Below are 25,049 nucleotides of genomic sequence, written 5' to 3'. Positions count from 1 at the left end.
GGATTCTGACTATGTTTTGGAATGATGCCTTAGCAACAATGGGGGAAGATGAAGATGAAGAGCCCAGATTTATAGTCCCCAAAGAGTGTCTGGACCAGGGCAGCTGCAGCAAGAGTGGAGAGGAGAGCTCTGACCCGAGGAAGAAGCTACAAGTCGAATCTGTAATGGGGCCTGGTGACTAGTGGATTGTGGGGGACTTAGTTACAGAAGAGATGCCTCTCAAGACTTTGATGGAATTTTGATCAGATGGATGGTTGTGTGACACTAACTAAGCTTCCTGGAACTTTAGTAAATATTTTGCATACTTTTAGATAATTTAATTCTGAGATATTCATGGAACATACACAGATATCTAGTTGGGAATACTGGAATACTAGTTTAGTACAGTTTAATTAAAGCTTAGGGCAAGGGTCAGGGTAAACATAGGGAGTTAGAAGTCAGTCATTAACACGTAGGTGAGAAATGAGGTCATGGGACAAGTGAAACTCAACTATCAAAGCAGGACAGAGGGTAAGGATAAAAACTGGTAGAACATTAACATTTCAGGGGTGAGTGAAGGAAAAAGAGCCAGGAAAGGAGAATGGGAGGGATTCAGAGTGGAACAAAGGAGAGAGTATTGTTGGAGAAGCTGAGGAAGGTTGAGAGTAACAGGGCAAAGGTTTTTGGGAAGGTGGCCAAATCTGGGCTATGGGTGTGTGAACAGAGCTGATGTGAAAACGGAGTGTTGTCTTATCTCTACCATTAGCTGATTAACAAACCTTGTAAACACAAAATTTTTCCCAGGTTGATGGTGGCATATTTCTGTGACTCTATAAACTCCGGGTTCTCAATGGAGGGTGGAGGGTGATTTTGTGCCTGGGTACATTTTTGGTTGCAACAACTGGGGCAAGGATGCTTCTGGCCATCTAGTAAGAGGTCAGGGATGCTGCTAAACATCCTACAATACACAGGACGGCACCCCCCTGCCCCCAACAAAGAATTATTGGGCCCAAATATCAAGTGAGAAGACCGAGAAATCCTGGTATAGACTGCGTGTTGGATACTCATTCCACACATCTTTCTAAAGCCTCAGGCATTGTGTTTATAGTGGGAACTGTCTGCCACCACGTGGCAATCCAGCTCTTTCTAGTTTGTGGTTCAACAGTGGGGCCTCCTTTGAAAGTGAGTATTTGAAAGATTCTAGAAAGCCAGCCCACCTTTTTAACTAACCCGAGCTGTGCATTAGCATAGTAATTTAGAAATGGTCCTTAAATGCCATAACAGACCTAAGGGAAATATATTCAAAGGATTAAACATCTGAACTCAGCAAGATCACTCTCTCCTCAGTACTTTCCTCCCAACTGCTGCTGCGAGTCCACTGGCTTTTGAGTCTCTAAGTGAAACAGGGCTTCTAGCTGCACTCTCCTTAGTCTTTGAAGCTTTGGTCATGCTGATACTCCCAGGCATGCCGGCTCCAGAGCACTTGAGTTCTTTTAAGCTTAGGTTAGCACACTGGAGCTTTGCTTAATTGAGAGCACTCGCTAATAACTCCATTTCCTAGAAACCAAACAGCATTAACTTCTACTGCTGGGCAGCTAAGCTTCTTGATCATCCAAATGATTCCTGTGGGTCCTCATTTCTGCTCGTCGGTGGGGAGGAACCAGAGCAGGAACACAGGATGCTTTGCGTTCATACCAACTCGTGCCCATATGTTCATCTCAGTTTCACCTCCCAGCTCTCAGAGTTCATGGTTGGAGGGTCCCAGGAGGCTCTGGAGTTGGACTGCCCGGGTTAGAACCTGCTTGACCATCTATCGGCCCGATAACAGATGTGGGCAAGTGACAATATCTCCTATGTAAAATGAGAATTTCTGTACCCCCCTCAGAAGGCTGCTTTGAGGATTAATGGATAAATACATGAAAAGTGCTCAGAGCAGCACCTGGCACATGGCAAGCTCTCAAAATAATGTAGTGACATTAGTTGTTAGACACCGTTTTAGTTTCCTAGGACTGTTGTAACAAAGTACCATAGACAGCATGGCTTCAAACAACAGAAATTTATTTTCTCATGGTTCCGGAAGCCATAAGTCCAATGTCAAGGCATCGGCAGGGCTGTGCTCCCTCTGAAGGTTCTAGGGAAGAAAACTTCCTTGCTTTTTACCAGCTTCTGGTGATTGCCGGCAATCCTGGCATTCCTCATCTTGTAGCTGTCACTCCAATTTTTGCCTCCAGCCTCTCATTGCCTTCTCACCAAATACCCCTCTCCTCAAAGGGACACCCGTCATTGGATTTATGGCCCACACCTAATCCAGTGAAACCCCATCTTAACTGATTATATATGCAAAGACCCTATTTCTAAGTAAGGTCACATTCCAAGGTTCCAGATGGACGTGAATTCTAAAGGGGACACTGTTCAACCCACTATAGTATCATTAAGATTAATCAACAAATTCATATTGGTTTAGCAAGCGCTTCTCTTGGAAAGGAAAACCTATCAATATGTTTAGTTTTTTCAGACAAATTTTATAATTTGGTTCTTTAAAACACTCTGCCTGTTATAGCCTGAACACCATCCTGCAGAGACAATTTATAAAAAATCAAAAATAGCATTTGACTCAGACTTCCTCTGGCATGAGAGCTGGCGAGGAGAGTTGAGTGGGAGGAGCAGGCAGAATCTAATTCAGCTTACCACCTGTCCACTGACCAGGTGACAGACCTCCATGAAATCAACTCAGGCAGCATCATCTGTGATGCAAAGAGTCACTTTTATGGTTTATGCCAAACAGAATTGGATTTGTGTGTTCAGAACATTGCCCCCCACAATGCCCCAGTGCAGCATCAGAAAGCTCATAGTAAGGCAAGGTGTTGATCAATACCCTACTTATGGGCAGAAAATCCATGTGTATATCTCTTTAGGTGCATGTCCCCATCCCTACACTCCCTGTGTGGGAGAGACTGCCAGATGCACAGCATTTATCTATGTATTCCCCAGTGTATGCTGCTTGAAGTTTGTCATAGGTCCAAGTCCAAGGCATGTGCCAATATCCTTCACATTCCTGTCACGTGTGAGTACCAGGCGATGCTTACCAAATCAGTATCTGAATGCAGTCGAATGCGTAAGATACTCATTTAACGCTCACAGAACCAACCTGAGAACTTCCAACTTCTTTACATCTGTTGCGCTCTTACAGGCACAGCTTCGATAGCAGTGGTTCTCAACCCTTTGTGTGCATGCAAGTTACCCGGAGATCTTGCTAAAATGTGGATTCAGATTTAATATGTCCTGGATGGGCCTAAGGTTCCACATTTCGAACAAGCTCCCAGGTGATGCTGACGCTGCTGGTCCATGGCCAGGGCAACGGATAGCTTTACTAACAAGGCTCTGTGTGAACTGCCCTCCCCAAACCCTTTCCAACAGGTGTGCAGCCTGAGAAAAAGGTACTTGTAGAATAAAGCTTATGGAATCTGAGGATGAGAAATACATTCACTGTCAAGGGACACATCCAGATATAGAGGAAAGAATGCCAGACCAGAAATAGTGAAACAGGCATTGGCATTTATGAGCCGGCTTTGTTACTGGGTAGCTGTATGATCTCGGATGCATCATTTCACTCCTTTAATGCCTCAGTTTCTTAATCTGCATGGTAGGAGTAATAGTGCTCCCTTATAACTGTCTATCACTCAGAGTTGGTGAGAATTAACTGAGGTGATATATTTTTAAAAGCTCTGTTAAAAGTGTAAAGCACTATTAAAGGTAAATTATTCTCTCCCTCCAGGCTGTCTAGAGAATGACAGACTGGTATTGGTCCATGCCGGTGAGCACAGTGACGTAAAGAGCTCCATCTGTGGTATCTGTACGTGCCCCTTTGACAAATGTATCCTTCAGGGTGCTCTAGGACAAAACCATGTTCAAGCACAAAGATTTTATTAATAGCTTCTAATAATTCAAAATATTCAGGCTTTACTTAGTTCTTTGCATGTGCAAGGCATCATCCTTAGGCTGTGAATGTATCAGTATGAGCAAGGCAGTGCTCTGGACCTGGGGGAGTTTCCATCCACCATGAGATGGTCCATGGACCTAGAGAGTCCAGGACAGAGTAGACAGGATCACGTGTAAGGGGGTGGGGTCTTCACTGCCTGGGGCACTGAAGTGCGCAAAGCCTGCTCCTTCTACTTTCCCACCACTCTTTGGCCCCCTACCCTCTTGTACCCTGGATGATGAGAGGTAGTGTTGAATAGTGGTTGAAACCAGGGACCTGGATTTCACACTCAGCTCTGTGGGACTTTGGGCAGTTTATTTAACCTCAGTGTGCCCAGGTGGGTGTGCTTCTTTTCTGCTGGATAATCCACAGGCAGAGTACAGGTGGCTGAGGGCACAAGTCTCCATCCCAGGCCATGAGATGGACAGCTGATGGGGCTTCCTGTTGGATACTGTGGCACCTTGAGTGGCGGTGAGTGACCCCCAGTGGCGGCTTGGCTTTCACCCCTGGGTTAGGCTCCCCTGAGGCTCCCTGGAGTGGGCACACAGGTCCTGACCCTTGAGCTGCCCCTCCTCTCACCCTGGTCCCCCAGGTCAGACTTCTTGTCTCTCCTCTCTGATCTCTTCCAAGGTCACACCTCACTGCGGTCCCTCCTGGTGACCCTCTCCTAGTCTCCCTGACAGCAGAATGGCGGGGGCGTGGGGATGGTCTCCTCCTTTCTCTATTCTCCTCTCCAGTTCTACTGCTGTGTACATGGTATGGTCCCTGCTTATCTCAGGTCTTCTGTTGTTTTAGTAGTAAGTATGCAAATATTCATTCCCTCTACATAACAACCCTAAATCTCAAGGCAACATGGAGGCCTCATGCACAGCTGTAGGGAAAAGAAAAACAAAAATGCCTATTCACTTTATGAAGCCTCTACACACACTGCAGGAAAGGTGCAAACGGGAAAAGGAGGGCAGAGGAGGGGGCCAGCAGTCAACCAGTGTGTATTTATTTGCTGTCATTTCCACACAAGGGACTGTGGGGACAAGCAGGAGGGATTAAATCTGCAAAGCCTGGGTCTCCTAGTGGTGTGTGGCCAGGGAAAGGCTGACCCTCATGCAACCTGAGAGTGAGGATGTTGAGGAAAGAATGCCAGCTTCCTAACAGTCACTTCTTGCGTGGAGCCTTGCTTGTTCCAACCTGGAGGAATTCATACAACAAGGGTTTCTGGTGGACCTTGCTCTTTCGCTGCTCCAGGCCACCTAAGGCTGTGATAATGGCTTATGTGTTTCACATTATTGTCTGACTAATTACCTACCTATCTTTCCTGTAATGGTGTGGATCAAAGCGAATGTGGCTTTCCATCAGAATCTCAGCTTGGCAAAATGAAAAGAATGTGAGTGGAATTTTGGCTCTGCCACTTACTGGCTATATAATCTTGAGCAAGTTACTTAACCTTTCTGAGTTTAGTTTTCTAATCCACTAAATAAAAATGACAATACCTGTATTGTCAGCTTGGGATGACTGAGTGACTTAAACAACGGAAATTTATTTTCTCATATTTCTGGAGGTTGGAAGTCTCAGATCAACGTCCAGCAGGGTTGCTGGCTGATGGGGTTCATCAGGGTTGGTTCCTGATGGGGGAGCTCTCTTCCTGGCTTGAAGATGGCTTCCTTCTCTCTGTATCTTCACAATGTGGAGAGAGATGGAGAGAGAAAGGAGAGAGAGAGACAGAGAGGGAGAGAGAGAGAGGGAGAGAAATCTCTTCCTCTTCCTTTTTTTCTTCTAGTCCCATCAGATTAGGGACCTACCATTATGACCTCGTTTACCGTAACTACCTCCTAAAGACCCTGTCTCCAGATATAGTCACTGTGGGGGTTGGGGCTTCAACATATGAATTTTGGGTGGGGGCACAACTCAGTCCATAACAAACTGCATGCAGCCATTTCCAACACGTTTCTACCTTGGTGTAGGATGCAGGACCAGAGGGAGGCCACCAGTGCCAGTGCCAGACCTCCCCATCGAGGAGCACGATCTGAGCTGAGTAATGCTCCCACTACAGTGCACCTCTTCTAGGGAGCCCTGTGGGCCTTGCCTGCTAGCTGCTACCTCAGTCCACGGATTTGTCCAAGAACTTTAACCCACAACAGACAGGGCTCTGGGTCCGGCTCCCCTCCCTATCAGAAGCCTCCAAGGCCATGGGGGTAAATTAGCAGATGCAAATATCCACCAGGGAAGCCCAAGGACTGACTTCTACCTCTCACTGCACAGCTCCTCGCCAAAGCAAAGGCAGATGGTTAGGCAATTCTTCCGGAGTGAACGGGCGCTTGTCTTAACCTAAATAAGTTAGAGAGGCCACTTAAACGCCTCTTCCCAGAGCAACAATCTGCTCCAAGGTGGAGTTTCTGACTTTAAAAATAAGAAGGGGTAGGACTCGAGAAAGTCTGTTTTCTTACCAGTAATTAAAAGCATATGTTCATATGTGATAAAGTTCTGCTTTACTGGGCACATAACTATATTTAAAAATGAAATAAAATCAACTGCTTTTTTTTCCATTGGCTTTATTGTACTTTTAGTTGTTATTTGCAGGGCTCTTTGCCAGAAGCCAGTCTGGAGAATGGGAGCAATGAAAGACGAGGTTCCTGCTCTTGAAAAGCTTCCAATCTAGCTTGAAAGATGAAGCAGACGTATGTGGAAAGATTAATAGAATATAGGACTTAACTAACATTTCAGGACAACAAGGAGATGCCTATCTGCACCTGTTTCACAGGGTCCCAGTGAAATTTAATCAGTGAAGGCAGAGGAGGAAGGGCCCCAATGACTACTGGTTGAACAGATGAATAAATGCAAATATATGCACGCTAGCCAATGGAGGTGGGGCACGGGAGACCTAACAGCCAATGGAGTGGGGCCTGGGGGGCGTGGTCTCGGCTCTGGAGAAGGCCCCGGAGAACAGAGACACGCTGCACGGCTGAGCTGCACCTGCAGCTGTCAGTCACTGATGATCCCAGCTCTTCCCAGCTCCGCGAACGTTTGAATTACCCACCCCTTCACAGCGCACACGGCCAAGGGAAGATTTTTTTTTTGTCTTTCTACTTTTTGCCTTTCAATTGATAGAGCAGATGGAAATCTTGTTTCTCAATTACCCAGTGTCCCCGTTTGATCTGAGTACATCTGGAAGGAGATTATTTGGGTACATTTGCTTTTTAAAAATGAGAGTGAAAACAAGCAAGGAGTAGGGGGAAGCTTTTTATCTTTTTTTTCCCCCTGCCTGCCCCATCAATATAATTTCCCAAGAAAAACAAAGAAATAAACTCTTACAACATTAAGTCACAGCAGGGACCACTTCTGCTTCATTTCTTTCGTCTCAAAATAAACTTAATTTATAAGGACTGGGAGGGCTACAGTGATATTCTGCAATGCAAATAAAACGCAGCATGAACACATACACAGGAAGGAAGTTTTGCGCTGTAAATATATCCAGGAAGTTCAGAGAAGCATAAAAAGTTGGGGCAGGCACTAGAAATGATTACTTTGGAAATGAATTGCAATTTTCCATTTTTAAGGGAACATATGTCGCTCCAGTTTTCTCTTCCAGGATTGACTAGAGGGTGGCCTTTAGCCAGTTTTTACCCTGATTGATTTGGCTGGCTGTGTTGCATTGGAAATGCCCATGACAATGCTGTTCTTTGGGTATTTTCATTCCTACTCACTTCTCTTCTTGCAGACTGAGCAGTTCGGAGCAATGTCACCACCAACGCTAATTCCACCATTTACCATTTATTTCCTCTGGCAACTAAAAAGTGTGCTAACCCAGCCACAAGTGGCAATCAATTGAAGGAGGTCTCCCCCACCACACTTTTCTGAAATTCCCGTTATAAGGATTGAATGATAAATCTTTTCCTGACCTTGCTATTAAGTCAGAGGATGATATTTGGACAAGACAGAGATCTAGGACCAGCTCTCGACACAATTGCAAAGGCAGAAAATATGTCTTGGGCACTGCCTGCCTCCTTTCTCTGCTGCTGCCATTTTATAGCTCTCTGCAGGGTCCCCATCTCTCATTTTCCTTGTTCTTCTAGTAAGGAGGAAGGCAGCCTGATGACTGTGTTCAGGCCAAGGTGTTAAAGACAAGGAACTATCAATCTTCAGAAGGTTTGAATTTATTAAATAATGCCTGTTCAGGCTGGCCTCATGGCCTAGTGATTAAGTTCAGCGTGCTCCACTTTGGCAGCCCAGGTTTGTGAGTTTGGATCGTGGGTGCAGACCTACACCACTCACCAGCCATGCTGTGGTAGTGACCCACATGTAAAAAAAAAATAGAGGAAGATTGGCACAGATGTTAGCTTAGGGCTAATCTTCCTCAAGCAAGAAAAGAGGAAGATTGGCAACAGATCTTCTTCCTCAGGAAAAAAAAATGCCTGTAAAGGGCATGGCTTAACTGAAAGTCATGTTAATGGTGGGATTTCAGACACAGTAAATCTTGGAATGGGGAAAATATTTGGTGACATGAACATTTCTTGACACTTAAAAAGAGACATTATTTACTTAGTTATCTATCTATCAATCATCTATGTGTCTATGGATCTATCTATTATCTATCTATCTATCTACCTAGCTATTGTCTATCTGTCTATCTACCTATCTGTGTGTCTATCTATCACATTTGCTCTTGAGAGTTTATTATTTATAACAACTAAATACCTATGCTCAGATATCTATGAGCTTGAGGTCTTGCGTGAGGCCAGTTCAGGGTGCTCCCGAGTTCTGACCTCTCCTCCCTGTGTATAAGGAAGGGTCCACTTTCTATTTCCAACTCTTCTCTTCCCCAGGTGCTATTTAGGGACAACTAGGGTGACTTTTTTCATCATATTTGAGGCAAAATTAAGTTACTGAGGGAGACTAATCATTAGATTATCAAACATCTTAAACAGAAGCTGAATCCCAAAAGCAAATGGGGAGAAGCTGGCTCTTACACTGAATCAGTGAAAGAGGGACTCAACGGTTGAATTTAAAATCCTTTGAGTTATTTACAGGGCATTAAAAACATTTTAATGAAGCTCACTGTTTAATGCAAGGTTGTTGCCCCAGTGATTGCCACATGGTCTCTTAGGTGATCTGATTAAGGGGGCTGGTCTGTGGAGGAAAGAACAATCTTTCTCCAGGGCTCTTCTTCCTAAAAAATATCATGAGACGATTTACCAGGGGGTCTAGTTGACAAGGAGATTGGATTGGTTGTCAGCTTTCTTTCCTGTCTCTTTGGGACTCCCCTGTAAAGACAATTAAACCGTCACTGCTTCATCCTAACATAGCATGCACTATATGTCTGGGGCTGTTCCAAGTGCTTTACCTATATTAACTCATTTAGTCACCACAGCTGCCCAGTGATGTAGAGACTATTACTATCCTGATATTATAAGGGAACTGAGGCATCAGCAGGTTAAGTGACTCACCCAGGGTCACATGTTGTATAAGCAGCAGAGCAGGCATTTGAGCCCAGGCAGTGGTTTGACTTCTGTTAACCACTCCACCACTCTGCTCTCTTCTCACCCCCCCGACCCTGAATTATGCTTCTCATCTCACTCTTATCCCATTATGTCCTCTATTGTGGCTGTATCAACACTTGCCTCTTTCTTGGCCACAGCAACATGAATTTCCTGGGATTAGGAATTGCGTCTTATATTTGTGTGTGTATTTCTCATGATGCGTTGCTAGCGCATAGTGAGCGAACGACAGACGTTTGTTGACTTCATTACAAAATAACTTTAGAGCAATTCCCTGGAAAAAGAGCATGCTGCTGTAGGCTCTGCAATCTCCCGCTCCAATTGTCTTCAGCCTGAGGGACTGGGCGATGAGCTCGCCTTGGGCATTTCCCATTAGTCTCCAGTAGAGGCTAGAATCTGGAGAGAGTTCCCTGCTGGGGCTGTGGAGTCAGGTGGGCTTCTTGGGTTTGTCAACTTTCTCCCGAATGACTTTGAAGTTTCCACAGTGCCTTGGGTGCAGATGAAATTGGAGAATCTGAACGTTGAAAGAGATTCCTAGAAAGTACCTCCAGGTAAATGACTAACCTGCAGGACAGGTGTTTGTTTTCTTCTGGAACATCTTCAGGGTGGATGACAGGGCTTTATCCCTCAGTCAGTCATCACTGAAGTCTCCTTAATTCTTGTTCCTTCTTCTTGTGAAGGAGTGTGAGCTCTCATATCAATTCAATGTGATGTAGAAGAATCAAATTAAAAATAACAGTGGAGCTCACACTTAGAAAGGAACAAGAATAGATGTTCCCGGGCATCTAGGATGTGCTAATTTAACAGTTCTTCATTGATCTTGGCTCCAAAAAGTGAAATAAAGTTATATAATTTTCCATGTCAGATAAAAGAAATCCTACAAAATTTTGATAAATGATAGATGCTCCTTGGGACTAAGCTCAAGGTGGAACGTACCCACCAGGTCCTTCAAGAGGGGCATTTAGTCATTAGTAAGCACTGTCTTTAAATAGGAACGACATCACTTTAACGGATGCCTCTTATTTCAGGCCTGTCTCTGAGGCATATCTTACCAAAGACACTCTGTGGATGTTGGGAGATCTATATTGTGGTAGCAAAGCACTTGACGGTATTCTAAGCATATGCACAAACATAAATGATCACCCTGGCTCACTATAAGATCCCTCTGGAGGTATGCACCATATGTCTGGGGCTGTTCCAAGTGCTTTACCTATATTAACTCATTTAGTCACAACTGCCCAGTGATGTAGGGTTAGGGTTAGGGTTATTATTATTGTCCTTTTGTCTCATAGCGAGTAAGTGGTAGGCCTGGAACTTGAAGCCAGGACATCTACCCTGAACTCTTTGCACTGTGCTGTGTAAGGTCCAAGTGCTTGGCTTTCTAATGACCTAATAAGGAAAGAGCCTGGAGACCCCAGGAAATCATATGGTTGACTTGTTCATTAGAGTGGCTGTCTCAATATCCAGTCCATTGAAAATCAAATTACCTGGCAAATGGCTACAGCACTGATTCTTAGTATTATAGAAATTCTGCATTGTTGATTAAAGTGATTGGGGACACAGAGTCAGCATTCTGCTGAGAGAGTGACAAGTTTTAGGTCCTTCCTCTGACAAAATCACCCTAAATGGCCAACGGATCTTAGTTCCTATTATTTTTAAAGCGCCAGGGGTAGCTGTCTCCCTCCGGGCTGAGAAAAGTCTGGGGCTGCAGCTGAACCTGGCATTTAGGCTAGGTGATGGGGAGGTGGGGAGGATAGGAAAGTGGCGCCAGCATATAACCATGTATTATTCAAATCTGAGACAATCAATTTTTACCTGAAAGAAAAAAAGAGATGCAGACATCACAATATTGACAAAAGTATATGGTTTAGTCTCAAAGGTTTGTATCATCTATTATGAAAAATCGTAAGGCAGGTGTTACCAGCCAAAGGCTTCACTCATCAAAGAATCTTAGTGTAATCCTGATGAAACTTCTGACTTCAAATTTAGCTGCATCGTTGGAATAGGCCCACCAGGATGAGTTTGCTGTAAAGTACACCCTTAAGTAGGCAGGTGAAATTACTTTATGGACAGGCTTGTTTATGAGAAATGTGAAGAAAATGTGCCAAATGCAACTATCTCAGCTCTTGTGTAATGAGAAGCTGAGCTACTCTCTTGGACAATACCTAGCCAACATGTTCAAGTGCTTCTGATACTTTTGCTAACAATTTTTGAGACTTTTCTATGCACTAAACACTGTCCTAAGCACTTTGCAAGTCTTAAGGTATTTAATCTTCACAACATCCCTGTCAGGTAGGCACTGTTATCATCCCTATTTTATGGATGAAGATGATGAATCATGATGAGGTTAATTAGCTTGCCCAAGGTTGCACGATTGGTAAGTTGGAGAGCCAACATTCAATCCTAGGTAGTAGTCTAATATCATAGACTCCATCAAGTACAAAATTTAGGAAGAGGAGAGCTTGAAAGACTAATTTTATGGCAGCAGTTTCATGGCTATAGAGCCTCCTTCCCACCAAGGACATCTGATTTGGTGTGGGAATCACACAGCAGGTGCATTTAGGGTGGGGGCTCTCTAAGCCTAGGATTGAGAGCTGCACAGTCTGTTAGTGCCTTATTTGTCTCTTTCCATGACAAAGACCTTGATGCCTGCATCACATCTGAAGTTCTGCAGTGAGATAGAGCCAAGCAAGTTTAGGAGAACTTCCTGACCCTGATTCTCAAAGGAAAGTGGAGTGCTGCTCCCCAAAGAAGGGGAAAGATGCTGCTAGTTGGGAAATAGCACATGTCTGTTGCAGCTGGCACCCAACCCACCCAGTAGCAGTGTACTGGGGCGGTAGCTACTCATGAAGTGGGCTAGGACATGGTCATGTTTAGCACCATTTAGATCTGGGATAGTTTCTGCCATGAGATCATCACTCTCTACTCTGATTCAGCACTAAAATTTCAGACTGCCCTTCCCCCATTCTTATTCCAATATTCACCATCCTAGAATGGCTCCTCATCACCCTTTCTCAGGTTATTAAAATTACTTTATATCTCCTTTCCCTGTATCCAATCCCCTTACCTTCTAATTTGTCCTAAGTGCTAGTCTAATAATTGGCTTTGATAGCACATATCCTATCATGTTACCTCAGCAAAAAATCTTCAAGAATTTCCCAACTTTTTTTGTATGGCTTTCAAGATTCTCTAAAATATAACCCTTACCTATTTATCTAATTTTCTTTCCAGTGGCGCCTCTTGACAAATGAGGCCCCTCAGCTAAATGTTTAAATTCTCTTTGCCTTTGCTAATGCCGTTTTCTCTACCTGGAGTATTTTCCATTCTTCCCATAGCAATTTTACTCATCTTCTGAGGATTGTCCCAAATACTGAGTCCCCATGATGCCTCCACTAATCAATTGCATTTACCTATATCTTGTTGCCTTGTTCTCAACTCCTTTTTATGTATGCATTGTGTTTCTATTGCTTAGGATGCTTAGCATTGAAGAAACAGAAGCTAACTTAGGTAGCTTACACAAAAAAGAAAATTTGTATATTGATGCAGGAAGTATCCATCATAAGCCCAGGGCAGGGATGCAGCCAGTCAACAGGAAGGTAACTAGGAATCAGGTTCACAGATTCTCTCTCTGCTCCTCATTTCTGTGTCTCTTTTTATGTCTACCCTATTCCCTCTCATCCTCTTCAGATTGACTTTCTCTTCTTCTCTGTCCACAAAGCAGAAAATGCCTACCCTTCCAGCTTCAGAGTCAGACATGATTTTCAGTTCAATTATTAATTCACAGGAGAGTAATATAATTGGCCCATCTTGAGGTAAATGTCAGCCACAGATCCAGGCGACCATGGCTAATGAGTGACATTACCATACAAACATGGCTGTTGGGGTCCATCACGGGGAATGAGGGTGAGCTTTCAAAGAAATGGGGCATCAACCTGTGGGATAGAGAGATAATTCTCAAAAGTTTCTGCTATACCCTCCACTAGTTTGTTAGGACTTCAAGGATACAAATTATATTTTCTTTTTCATTTGTTTCATTTTCTCCAAACTCTCATCTTCCCAAGGTCTAGATATGGCTAGTCTTATAGTAGTACTCAGTAAAATAAGGCAATTTTGTTAAGGACAATGGATATAGAAGAGTAACAAGTTGTTCAATGTTACTGTTGCTCTTGACTCAGATTTCTGGTGAAGATTCCAAAGGCTGAGAACAAATCAACTGGTGCCAAGTAGCCACACTCATAAGGCAATGTGCTAGACGAGACCACCTGGGCAGAGTATGTAAAGAGACTGTGAGGTTGGTCTGTCCTCATTAGCCCATTATCCATGTCTAGCATATCCAGGAGGGAGAGATTGAAGAGTTGAAAGAAGGAGTTTCTTCGGAGGGTGCTGAGAGGGTTCTGTGCATGTCTTCCACCCTCATCAGTACTTTTCATTGATTTTAAGCCAAATGGAGGGAGTTTCAAGAAAACTACTCAGAAAGTCTGGCCATATTCCTTGGAATTTGGGACACTCAGAGATTATTTGATTCTTAAAGTGAGTAAAGGCAAGTGACTGAGGTTGTAGCTGGCCAACAGCACTGGGACAGCAGAAACCAGAAAGAGATGGCTGTGTCAAGAGTGACTGAACTTCTGCTGACAGTGGAATAAAGGAGCAAATTCCCTGGGGAGATGTGGGCCTTATAGAAGGGAGATGGCTTAGGTGCATCTCTTTGGGTTCCTGCCTATGAAGATCATCTGGAGGGTTGATACAACCCTAAATCATAGATGCATCCCTGGAAACAGAAGTGAGAGTTAGAAGTAATTAGCCAGAGGAGAAACATTGTATGAGGCATCAAAGCTGGAGTCAAAAGCAGAAAATACCCATAAACCAGCAAAAGGAAGAGGAAGAGTCTGCTTCAGACATCTACAATGGCTACAGGGCACCATCTCCAGATCTCCACTATGCCAGCAGCTAGTGAGTGGGAGAGGAGGTGGAGCAGAGGAGAGAGGCAGGGTGGAGAAGGTGACCACTCTCCTCCTCCACTGCAGGCTTCCAAGCCTGAGGCAAGTACCAGATGGAGGCCAGGAGAAGGTGTAATTAAATAGGAGTTTGGCTATTAAATTCCCAATGTTAAAGTTGTGTGATTATAAGATGGGCTGGACTGATGTTCTGCTATTATTAATTTCCATTGGACATTTTCATATCTAAAAGTGGTCAACGCAAAGGGAATCTGCCCAAAATTTTATCAACAGGGGTGGTAAAGAAGGAATGATTGTGTGAATCAAACTTATGGGGAAAGGTGAGAAAAAACAAAATTGGTTTTTGCTTGCTTCCTATTGAGTCTAGTCTACTCAAAACATTATTGAAGTTCAGAAGGAGAGATCTCTGTGGGCAAGGACAATCAGAGATATTATTACAGAATAAAAAGGACTTGAGCTGTGTCTTAAAAGGATGGGTTGGATGCAGATAGATGTCTGACCTTGTTCTTTTCTATGAAGCATTTGTTATAGAAACTCATTTTCTGTGCTTGTTGGTTCTTGGAACCTCTGAAGATTCTGACACTACTCAAATTGAGCTGGAGCAAATGGACTGTGCAAATCTTAGGCTATTTACTGACCACTGGACAGAGAGCTTAGCTTGACAGAGACTTATCAGTGACAGTCATAGTGTCATTTGAAGGGCATCGCCTGCATTCTGAAGTATCTTGTTAAAAGGCAAGGTTCGGGGGGCTGGCCCCGTGGCTGAGTGGTTAAGTTTGCGCGCTCCGCTGCAGGCAGCCCAGTGTTTCTTTGGTTCGAATCCTGGGCGTGGACATGGCACTGCTCATCATACCACGCTGAGGCAGCGTCCCACATGCCACAACTAGAAGAACCCACAACGAAGAATACACAACTATGTACCGGGGGGCGTTGGGGAGAAAAAGGAAAAAATAAAATCTTTAAAAAAAAAAAAAAAAAAAGGCAAGGTTCGGGAAAACTCTGGGAATAGGTCAACACCCAAGGCAACATATCTCTATTAAACGATTTGGTGTTGATTCAAAATATCCACATTTGAATTACGATATCTCAAATTTGGTCAGTATAATACATACTTCACTGAAGGAGACTGATGGAGCATATTTCTTTCAGAGTTTTCACATCTGATCTCATAAGGTCTGTGTGAGGAAGAGAAGGATAAGCATTGCTTTTCTCACCTTCTAAAGAAACTGCAGGACTTGTTCCTATTGACACTGTAATATGTCATAGGCCACTAGTCTGAATTTCATTATACTGGAAATTCTTTCTCTGGAAATAGACACCTAACTCTATGCCTACCAGGGTGAAGTTCTACAAGGGCAAGAGCAGGCCAATTTTTATCTATTTCCATCATAACATATTGTAGACTGAAAAAATGGTCACAAATTCTTCCCCTCCCTCCATGCATGTCCTTTGGTAGAGCCACCCTGCACTGACATTGGCTTTGAGACTGCTTTTGGCCAATGGAATGTAAGCAAGTGTGACACAAACAGAGGTTTAAAAACATTTGTATATTAGGACTGTTTCTTGCTGAGCTTGGAAACTTGAGAACACCATGTGAGCGAGCCCTTATTATGGCATAAATTGTGTTCCCCTAAATTCTTATGTTGAAGTCCTAACTTCTGGTATCTCAGCATGTGACTGTATTTGGAGATAGAGTCTTTAAAGAAGTAATTTAGATTAAATTAGGTCACAAGGGCCCCAATCCAATATGAATGGCATCTATATAAGAAGAGTAGATTAAGACACAGGCACACAGAGGTAGGACCATTTGAAGACACAGGGAAAAGACGGCTATGTAAAGCCAAGGAAAAAGGCCCTCAGAAGATATCAAACCTGCTGAGACCTTAAGCTTGAACTTCTAGCCTCCAGAATTGTGAGGAAATGAATTTCTGTTGTTCAAACCCCCCAGCCTGTGGTATTTTGTTAGGGTGGCCCTAGCAAGCTAATACACTAGCTTAGGGGAAGAAGAAAGGTCATGTGGAAGAGAACTGAGGCACCCCATTCCAAAGCCAGCCAACCTCCAGATGTGTGAGTGAGGCTATCCTAGATCACCCAGCTGTCAGCTGACCGTAGACGTGTGAGGAAGTCCAGCACAGATAAACTACTAGGTTTGGCGAGAGAAGGCAGGAGTCCCCTGATACTCCTTTCATTCATAAAGAGGCTTGCTGGGCTCATGCGAGTTTGTGTTCCAGGAAAGAAATGTAGCGCCCTGCTTTGTCCTCTTTTTATAGGTAGCTGGGATAGTCAGTTTCTCAGGTAGAGGAGGAAATAGTCTATTTGGATGCTGGCTAGTCTGGAAATAGATGCCAGCCTTTCTGTTAGGAGGCATTCTCGAAAGTCAGCTGCCAAGCACAAGGTGACCTCAGGCCCAAGGGAACTTGTTGCCCCTTCTGTCAGAAGCTCTATTGTTGTGGGAAACTGAATCTCAGTGTAGCCAGTTCCATCTGGAGAAGGGTCCACACTGGCTTCTTGTCTGGGAAATGCAGAGTAAACTCCAAGGATCATTTTTTGGATAATCCTCATCATTCTACACTTTGATTGTCTGTGGAAACCCAAACAAAATCAAAGAGAAAGAAGAAGCAGGCTGCAGTTTAGATTCCTATTGGATTTTCTGTCATCAACAGGCAAATATTTGTATTCCTGATTAACAGATGGAAGAACCAAAGATAATGTCATGGAACTGTGCCATCCCTTATATATAAAGGTGATGGACTTCTCCAGTGCGTGGGGTAGATTTGCCCTAAGCCATTTACTGATTCTCGCTAAATTTCCCTGTTGTTCAGAGGAATACATTTTCTAAAATGGCTGGTTGGATTTAGGGGTGCTGTCAGCGGCTGAAGAATATAGAGGGAAGTGAACTGGCTTACATGGAGATCTTATCAGTTTACCTTTACTTACTGCTATCTTTCAACAAATTGAGCTAACCCACCTCTACAGGACTCTCTCAATGTCCTGTCTTTGTGGTGCTTGTTCCATATGGACTGTGAAGTCTGAAGTTTATTTCTTAATTTGCCCTTTCACTTTTAGACTCAGGCTTAGAAATTTGTGTTCATAAAAATGACTCTTTTGGGTTATTTCTGCTCAAAATCAGGTCAACAACAACAACATTGAATACTATCTCAAAGGTGCTTACTGTCTCCCTCCCTCCCTAAATTCCTTCCTTCCTTCCTCTCGTCCTTCCTTCCTTCCTTCTGTATATTTTCAAGCACCATAGGATCAATAGGTAATTCTGACACTGCAAGAGCATTTCTTCCTATCGGTTTCATTCTGATATCTGCTGGAAACTACCAACACTCCAATTTCAGTGGGAGTCTTTTGAAACCTGCTTAAAGATAATCTGTCTGAAGCCTTTGATTTGGAAAAACGGAAAAGGGAAAGAAAAGTGACTAGATCTTTAGATGTTTGTGAGATCAAAGGATTTGGTTAATCCCTTATGATGTTTGCTAGAACTTTATAAGTTAGGGTGTGCAAGGTTAGTCTCCAGAAGTCGTTTCCTGCTGATACTCCACCACTGTGTGGATGGCGTTTCCTGTGTTATAGTCTCAGGAAGTCCACAAGTTCCCTTGGGTTTGGTTAAATTCAGTGGGTCTTACTTTGGGCTATACAATAAAGCTATAAAAGTTACAGAGCCCACAGCCCATTCTCAGAGAAATGAAATCATATTTTCTAGGGGTGAGACCTGGAGATCAGCAATTTTAAAGCTTTCTAGATTACGATGCACAGTCAGGATTGAGAACTGTTGAGATAAGAGAATCAAAGAAAATAGAAAAAGCATCCTTGTCTAATTATTCTCTTAAAAATAAACAAAAGCATTCAAGTAAGCTATTAAAATACTAGTATAAACATTACCTGTAAATAAGATGTACAAATTAAATTAGATTGTTAAATTTAAAGAAATATAAAGACCTGCGCATAATTAGGTGCCATTTTTAGCAAAATGGTCTATAGTTTCCAATCATTGCTAGATCTTTTATTCTGTAAAATTTTATGATTTTTCATTCTGGTTTTCTCAGGTTTAAACAGATATTATTCCCTTAGAATCTTTCTGCTTCTAGCCAAAAGTCTTCCCCCTCTGTGAATGTGCACCTATGTTTAAGATCTCCTGGTGAGCTTGTGTCTGCAGGGGGTTTTTTCTCTGCCACATGGTCAATTTACCTTCCTATCAGATAAGGTTAACTAAAGCCTTGCTCCTTGGGGTGTAGTTTGTGGACCAGTAGCAGCAACACACCTGGGAGCTTGTTAAAAATGCAGAAATTCTAGACCCCACTCCAGATCCTGTTGAATCAGAGTCTGAAATTTTACACAATTCTACACAATTCATCGCACACTAGGTTTGAGAAGCACTGAACTGAAGAAACTTTTATGTTTTTCTCGTGTCCCTGTCCACTTGGTTTTTACCTGTCTTTCCAGTGCAGGCATAAAAAGGAAGAGAAAGATTGCTTTTAAAAACTTACATGTGCATGTATGATTCATATTTTTCTCTTTCAATTAGAATGGATTTTTAGAGCTCTGTGGTCACTTTTCTTAATGTTAATTGCTTGCTCATTTAAATTAAAAGTCATATTTCCAGGTGATCTACAGCTTGTTTTGCTAGTGACAACAAAAATTAAACTGTGACGTGATTGATAAGGTTTAAATCAAGATTAGAGGATCTATTCTGGGCATGCTGCTTTAAGGAAAAATACCTTGGATCCAGAGTCAAAACAGTGTTTCTTGATAACGCTGCCCTTTGCTTCCCAGCATCAGGTACAGTGGTAGTTAGCTGTAAACCTGAATTTCTTCATTCAGTAGACAGGTTGATGACCTTCAGTCCCTTTTGTCTTGGTATGTTCCCTTTCTACCTTCCCTAGCTAACATGTTTGGTTGTGTGCTTTGGGTGTTTGGTTGATCTGTCAACATTGGACAGAAAGGTGATGAACATCCCAGGGTTTGATCCTTGGATGTCTTTTCTCCTGGTTCACACTCACTTTCCCTCTAACTCACAGCTTTACTATTCATAAGGTGATGACTCCTAAATTTATATCTCCATTTCAGGCCTCTTGCACAAATCTAGACTCTTATAGCCTACTGTCTCCTTGACATCTCCATTTAGATGTTCAAAAGTCATCTCAATTGTCACAAGTCCAAAATCAAACTTCTAATCTTCTCTGCCAGCCCTGGTAGTCTAGTGGTGAAGATTTGGTGCTCTCACCACCACAGCCCAGGTTCATTGCCCTGTCAGGGAACCACATCACCTGTCTGTCAGTTGTCATACTGTGGTGGCTGCATGTTGCTGTGATGCTGAAAGCAAATACCAGTAGGGTCAGCCATAGTGGGCCAGTTTCAGCAGAGCTTCCACAGTAAGACAAACTAGGAAGAATGACCTGGCCACCAATTTCCAAAAAAATTGGCCATGAAAACCCTATGAATAGCAGCAGTGCGTTGTTTGATATAGCACCTGAAGGTGAAAGTATGGTGCAAAAAGACCAGGCAGGTAGGGCCAGCCCGGTGGTGTAGTGGTTAAGTTCGCATGCTCCAGTTTGGCAGCCTGGGGTTTGTTGGTTCGGATCCCGGGCTCAGACCTATGTACTGCTCATCAAGCCATGCTGTGGTGGCATCCCACATACAAAATGGAGGAAGATTGGCACAGATGTTAGCTCAGCAACAATTGTCCTCAAGCAAAAAGAGGAAGATTGGAAACAGATGTTAGTTCAGAGCCAATCTTCCTCACCAAAAATAAATAAATAAATAAAAAGACCAAGCAGGGTTTAGCTCTTCCCTACACAGGGTGGCTGGGAGTTGGAATCGACTCCATGGCACTAACAGCATCAAATATTTGCAAACGTGCAATTCTGCTCCTCTAGTTGCTCAGTCCAAAACAGAGGTGTCATCCATGACTTTTCTTCTTCCTCCAACCCACATCCAATTTATCAGTAAGTTCTGAAGGCTCTTTCTTCAGAACATATCCAGAGTCCTACCACTTCTCACAGCCCCCTCCCCATCACTACTGCTTGGTGCAAACCATCATCTCTCACCTGGATTGTGATCTTTTCTTCCTAGTCTACCATTGTCCTCCCCGATTCTATTCACAACACAGTAGCCAAGGAGATTCTTTTGAAAAGTCAGACCAAGCCAGCTCTCTGCTCCAAACTTTCCAGAGCCCTTGTCTCACTCAGTAAAAGCCAAAGTCAAGATCCCAGACAACTTTCTGACCTTATCTTCAACCACCCTTTCCCTGGCTCACTCTTCGTAGCAGGCTGGTTTTCCAGAAGCAGACACTGGTGACAGAGTTGGTGGGGCTGGATATTTGTTAGGGCTCAAAACCTGTGAAAAGAAGTGGTCTGAAGCATGATGGGAAGAGAGAGGTCAAACTGTGAAGCAGCCCAACAAAGCTGCAGACAACCCTACAAGAAGCTTGGGAGCACGTAAGCCTGCTGGAGTTGCCCCTTATAAGGCCAAAATGGCTGCCTTTGTGCCTGCCTCATCAGCTAATGGGTGAGTGCTGCTCTGAGAGGGGTGCCACCTGGCAGTTCTCTGCAGCTGAGGCACACCTTGAAGGAGCTCACCACTAGGAGCTTTACTTCTGAGTTCAGTGTTGGCCTCTCAAATGTCTCAGATGGGACAGCTCAACAACAAACCTTTCTCTTGTTAATAATTATTCCCCTTGTGGTACAACTTTGATGAGTTATTATGCTAATAGCCACACACAGACACTAGGGATGGGGATGGGAGAGAAAGAAGGAAGTGAACCTGGACCTGCCTCACAAGTGATCTTCCCTGTGGTTATTCTTTCCTTCTCTCTCACCCAGGCCTCTGGAGCTGGCTCAGGTGCTGAAACAAACTCAGAAGGCTTTCTTCTCCATATTTCATCAGCTAGCAGATCTCAGCATAGTACAAGAGTTGAATGAGAAGGCGACAGGTGTCTAATATTGATTGTTGTTTTAAGAGAGAATGTATTTCGCGTAAGTGATATCTTTGATGATAGCAGTTTTGGCCAAGCGGGCTGGAAAATCACATTTCTTAGGCTGGTTCCTGCAGCTCCATTTATTAAGAGATGATGCCTGATGCTGCTCCATTCAATCACTCTTCAATTTGAAGCTGAGTCTCTTTGATGAAGAAGAAAAAGAAATCTCTGGGCTCCACATTATTTTATTTTTAAGACACCTACCTGGACGATTTGAGCTGTGCCAGGAAGATTCCTCTGTCCAAATGTAAAGCCCTATGTTTGGGGGCCATGGAGTTTGCAATTCCAATCACTAGGCCCAGCGTTGTCTTCCCTCCAGGATGTATGTTTTTAAAAATCTTAACTTTTAAGCAAAGGTAAACACATTGAAGTCTCTAATGTCTTTCTCTGAAGGATTTTTCCAGATGTTTCCCTTTGTCAGATGGTTGAAGTGGAAGCAATAGGGTGCAAGATTCTGAGAGGAAAGATTAGTAGAAGTGTGGAAATGACTGTGTAAAGGAACAAGAGAAGCACCATGGGGAACTGTTGTCTATCTCCCCAACTTGCCAAGGGCCCATGCAGACTTTCGGGGAACACTCAGAATATGCCAGTGTCAGGGACTTCATTTAATTTGTTTCAGAGGAGTTTTTCTTCTACATAATAGTAACCACTTTACGGGTGAAGAAACTGATGCTCAGAGAACACAGGTGATTTTCTCAAGTTCACACAGTAATTATGCAGAACATTCTGGAGCAGACCCAGATTATTAATTGCCTCTTTCAGTGTTCTCTTCAGGATAACACCCTATTATTCATTATGCTTAATTTATGTGAAGGCATTTTTAAGGATCAATGAATCTTCAGATGTAATCAATGACGTCTATGGATAGGAAAACACAAAACCCTGAATCAGAATCCTTAAGAATCAAGAATAACGATTCTGACATATTTAGATTTTAAATCTCAGCATTGGAAAGAGCAGAACAGGCAGCCAATCCGTCTCAAAGGCAATGTGTAATCACATCCGGGTTATCATGAACACAGAGCTATTTTCTTATGGCTTCAACACATCCAAGGATGGGCAGCCCATTTCTTTGTTGTACAGCTGGAATTATCAGAATGGTTTTCTCTCATCTTGAGCTTAAAACTGTCTCTCCATAAATTCTTCCAAAGACCGCATTTATTCTCTGGAATTAGTGAAAAAATGAAATTAATTTTCCACTAGACAGCCCTTTAAATATTTACAGAGAGTTAAAAAGAGTCTTCTCTTTTTCAGGTTGAAAGCCCAAAGTGCCTTTGATTGTCTATCACCTGGATATTCTCTCAACTTGGTCATCTCTCCCATTTTTAAACACTCCAGTTTTTATACCCCAGTTTTCAACAACTTACTTGCAGAGTGGAGCTCAGAACTGAAGGTAAGGATAGTAATTGTAGTTCAAATGTCATCCTCATCAGCCTGTGCAGAGGAGCCACGTCAACAATGCTGTCCTCCTGTTCGGGCAGGATCTCTTCTTCTGTACGTTTAGCACTTGTTTGTAACACATGAAAGAAGTCTCCTCCAGTGTATCCACAAAACACCGGATCTGAAGCCTCCATGACACAGCTTCTGGGCTCCTCTTTTCCTGTGCCAAATCTCACTGATCAATTTCCTCAATTGGGTCACCTAAAGAAGCTGCTGGGGCCGACCTGGTGGCACAGCAGTTAAGTGCGCACATTCTGCTTCGGTGGCCTGCGGTTCATGGGTTCGAATCCTGGGTACGGACATGGCACCACTTGGCAAACCATGCTGTGGTAGGCGTCACACATATAAAGTAGAGGAAGATGGGCATGGATGTTAGCTCAGGGCTAGTCTTCCTCAGCAAAAAGAGGAGGATTAGCAGCAGATGTTAGCTCAGGGCTAATCTTCCTGAAAAAAAAGAAGAAGCTGCTTATGGTGCCCATGTGAGAATGCTAATGACCCTGCCAGAGGTGCTCCCTCCCAGTGTCCGAGAAGGAGTGGTCTTCCTAGGGCTTGGCTATGTGTACAGGTAACGGGAGGAAAGCTTCCCTTGAGGCTGGGTCACAGGTTTCGTATTCTGCTGGTGCCGAGAGCCCCAGAAAGACTGCTGTCACATTAGGTCCTCCAGCAGTTGGGCTTCACCTTCCAACAAATATAGCCTCGGTCTCAGTCTGAGGGACCATGTGGGGGCAGCCACTGGGCAATCTTCATGAGGCAAACTTCTTCGCCAAATTCTCTCTTCTTCTCTCTCCTCTCAGCCTCCTTCTCTTTCTCAATCTTTTCTCTCTTTTCTCATTAGAAAATAACACCAGGGTGGAGGCAGGCAAAGGACTGTGGGGTTTGAATGGAAAAAGTGCAGATGCATACCATGACAGTGCGTTATCAGGGAAACGGGGAAAAAGGGTGCTGTCCACACAGACAGGGCTGAAGCTCCTGCTCAGCCAGGCAAATTTCAGCGATTAATTACATATTTTTTAGCTGTAAAATAATGATAATTATAATATGCATCTCTCAAAGTTATTGGAGGGGGATTAAGTAAACTAGTATGCTAAGGGCTTTGAACACTGCCTGGTGCACAACAAATTCTCAGAGCTTGCCACACAATGATGGTAGTGATCAACATTGCTATCAATTCTTTTGAAACAGCAAGTTTTGGGGAAAGGGAGCCTGCCAACAAATGACACTCCCAAATTCACATTCTAGCATGGCTATAATATACACGTAGAGATTTCTAAGGATTTTTCTTTAATTTGTAATTTCCAAATCCTTCTATTATTTTCTGTTGTGCTTGTAGGCTTTTTGTTTTTCACTTCTCATGGCTAATTATTCCCTAAAAGATACTTTAGTCAAGCTTTAAAAAAATAATAGAATGCTCACTTGCCTGACTATTCCAATAGAAAGAGGGAGGGGATATTTTTTCATTCTTTTTAAAGACATGATCTTTTATATTCTTTATTTTTTAAGTTCAAAATTAATCTAAGAAGCACGTAGATTAAGAAGTTAAAGTACACTTTCATCTTTCCCCTAATTTTATCCCCATTGTCACCTAAAAAAGAAATATTTTTTCTTTACTTATTATCTTTTTTCTTCTCAACCATTCAAACAATTGGCCAAGTTGGTTCTCAGTATCACAGATGAATGGCAAGTTGGAGTGTGAAGTAACCTGTGAGGAATTCTTGCTTTTTGTTTTCAAAGCCCAAGCCTTTGATAGAAACTGGAGAGTTTACAGGGGCAATAGAAGAAAAGGAGTACTTCTGGGGAAGTTCTGGGGTTGTCTGCGGCTAGGAGTGGCAACTGAGAGTGACTGCAAATATTCCAAGGAATTTTATTGGGGTGATAGAAATGTTCTAAAACTGGATTATGGTGATGATCTGACAACTTGTTAAATTTACTAAAAACTATTGAATTGTGCACATAGATTAACTCAATTTTATAGTATGTAAATTATATTTCAATAAAAATGTTTTTAAAAATAAATAAAACAACAACAAGACCAGCTTTGTGTCTTGTTTATTTTAGAGAAGACTGTGAATGTAGGGCCCTTTAAACTTGTTTGATATAAAATACATTCTCCTTTGTTTAAACATCTTTTCAAACACTAACAAGTTTTTTGGACATTTATTAAAAGTCAAATTTTTTTTGTTAAATCTATTACATTTTAATAGTTTTTGAAGACAATCTAGGTTAAA

General features: G+C 43.0%; 1 non-coding gene across 1 annotated transcript; it reads left to right on the top strand.

The window, feature by feature from the left end:
- The first annotated feature begins 9,791 nt into the window (after positions 1-9,791).
- Positions 9,792-9,908, top strand: MIR9181 (microRNA mir-9181). Its single transcript, NR_128261.1, has one exon. It is a non-coding gene; the product is annotated as a microRNA mir-9181 (primary transcript).
- Positions 9,909-25,049: the final 15,141 nt, after the last annotated feature.

Source organism: Equus caballus, chromosome 18 (genome assembly GCF_041296265.1).
Source record: "Equus caballus isolate H_3958 breed thoroughbred chromosome 18, TB-T2T, whole genome shotgun sequence".
Lineage (NCBI taxonomy): Eukaryota > Metazoa > Chordata > Mammalia > Perissodactyla > Equidae > Equus > Equus caballus.
The sequence above is the reverse complement of the archived record's forward strand: the minus strand, read 5'-3'. Positions and strand labels throughout refer to the sequence as shown.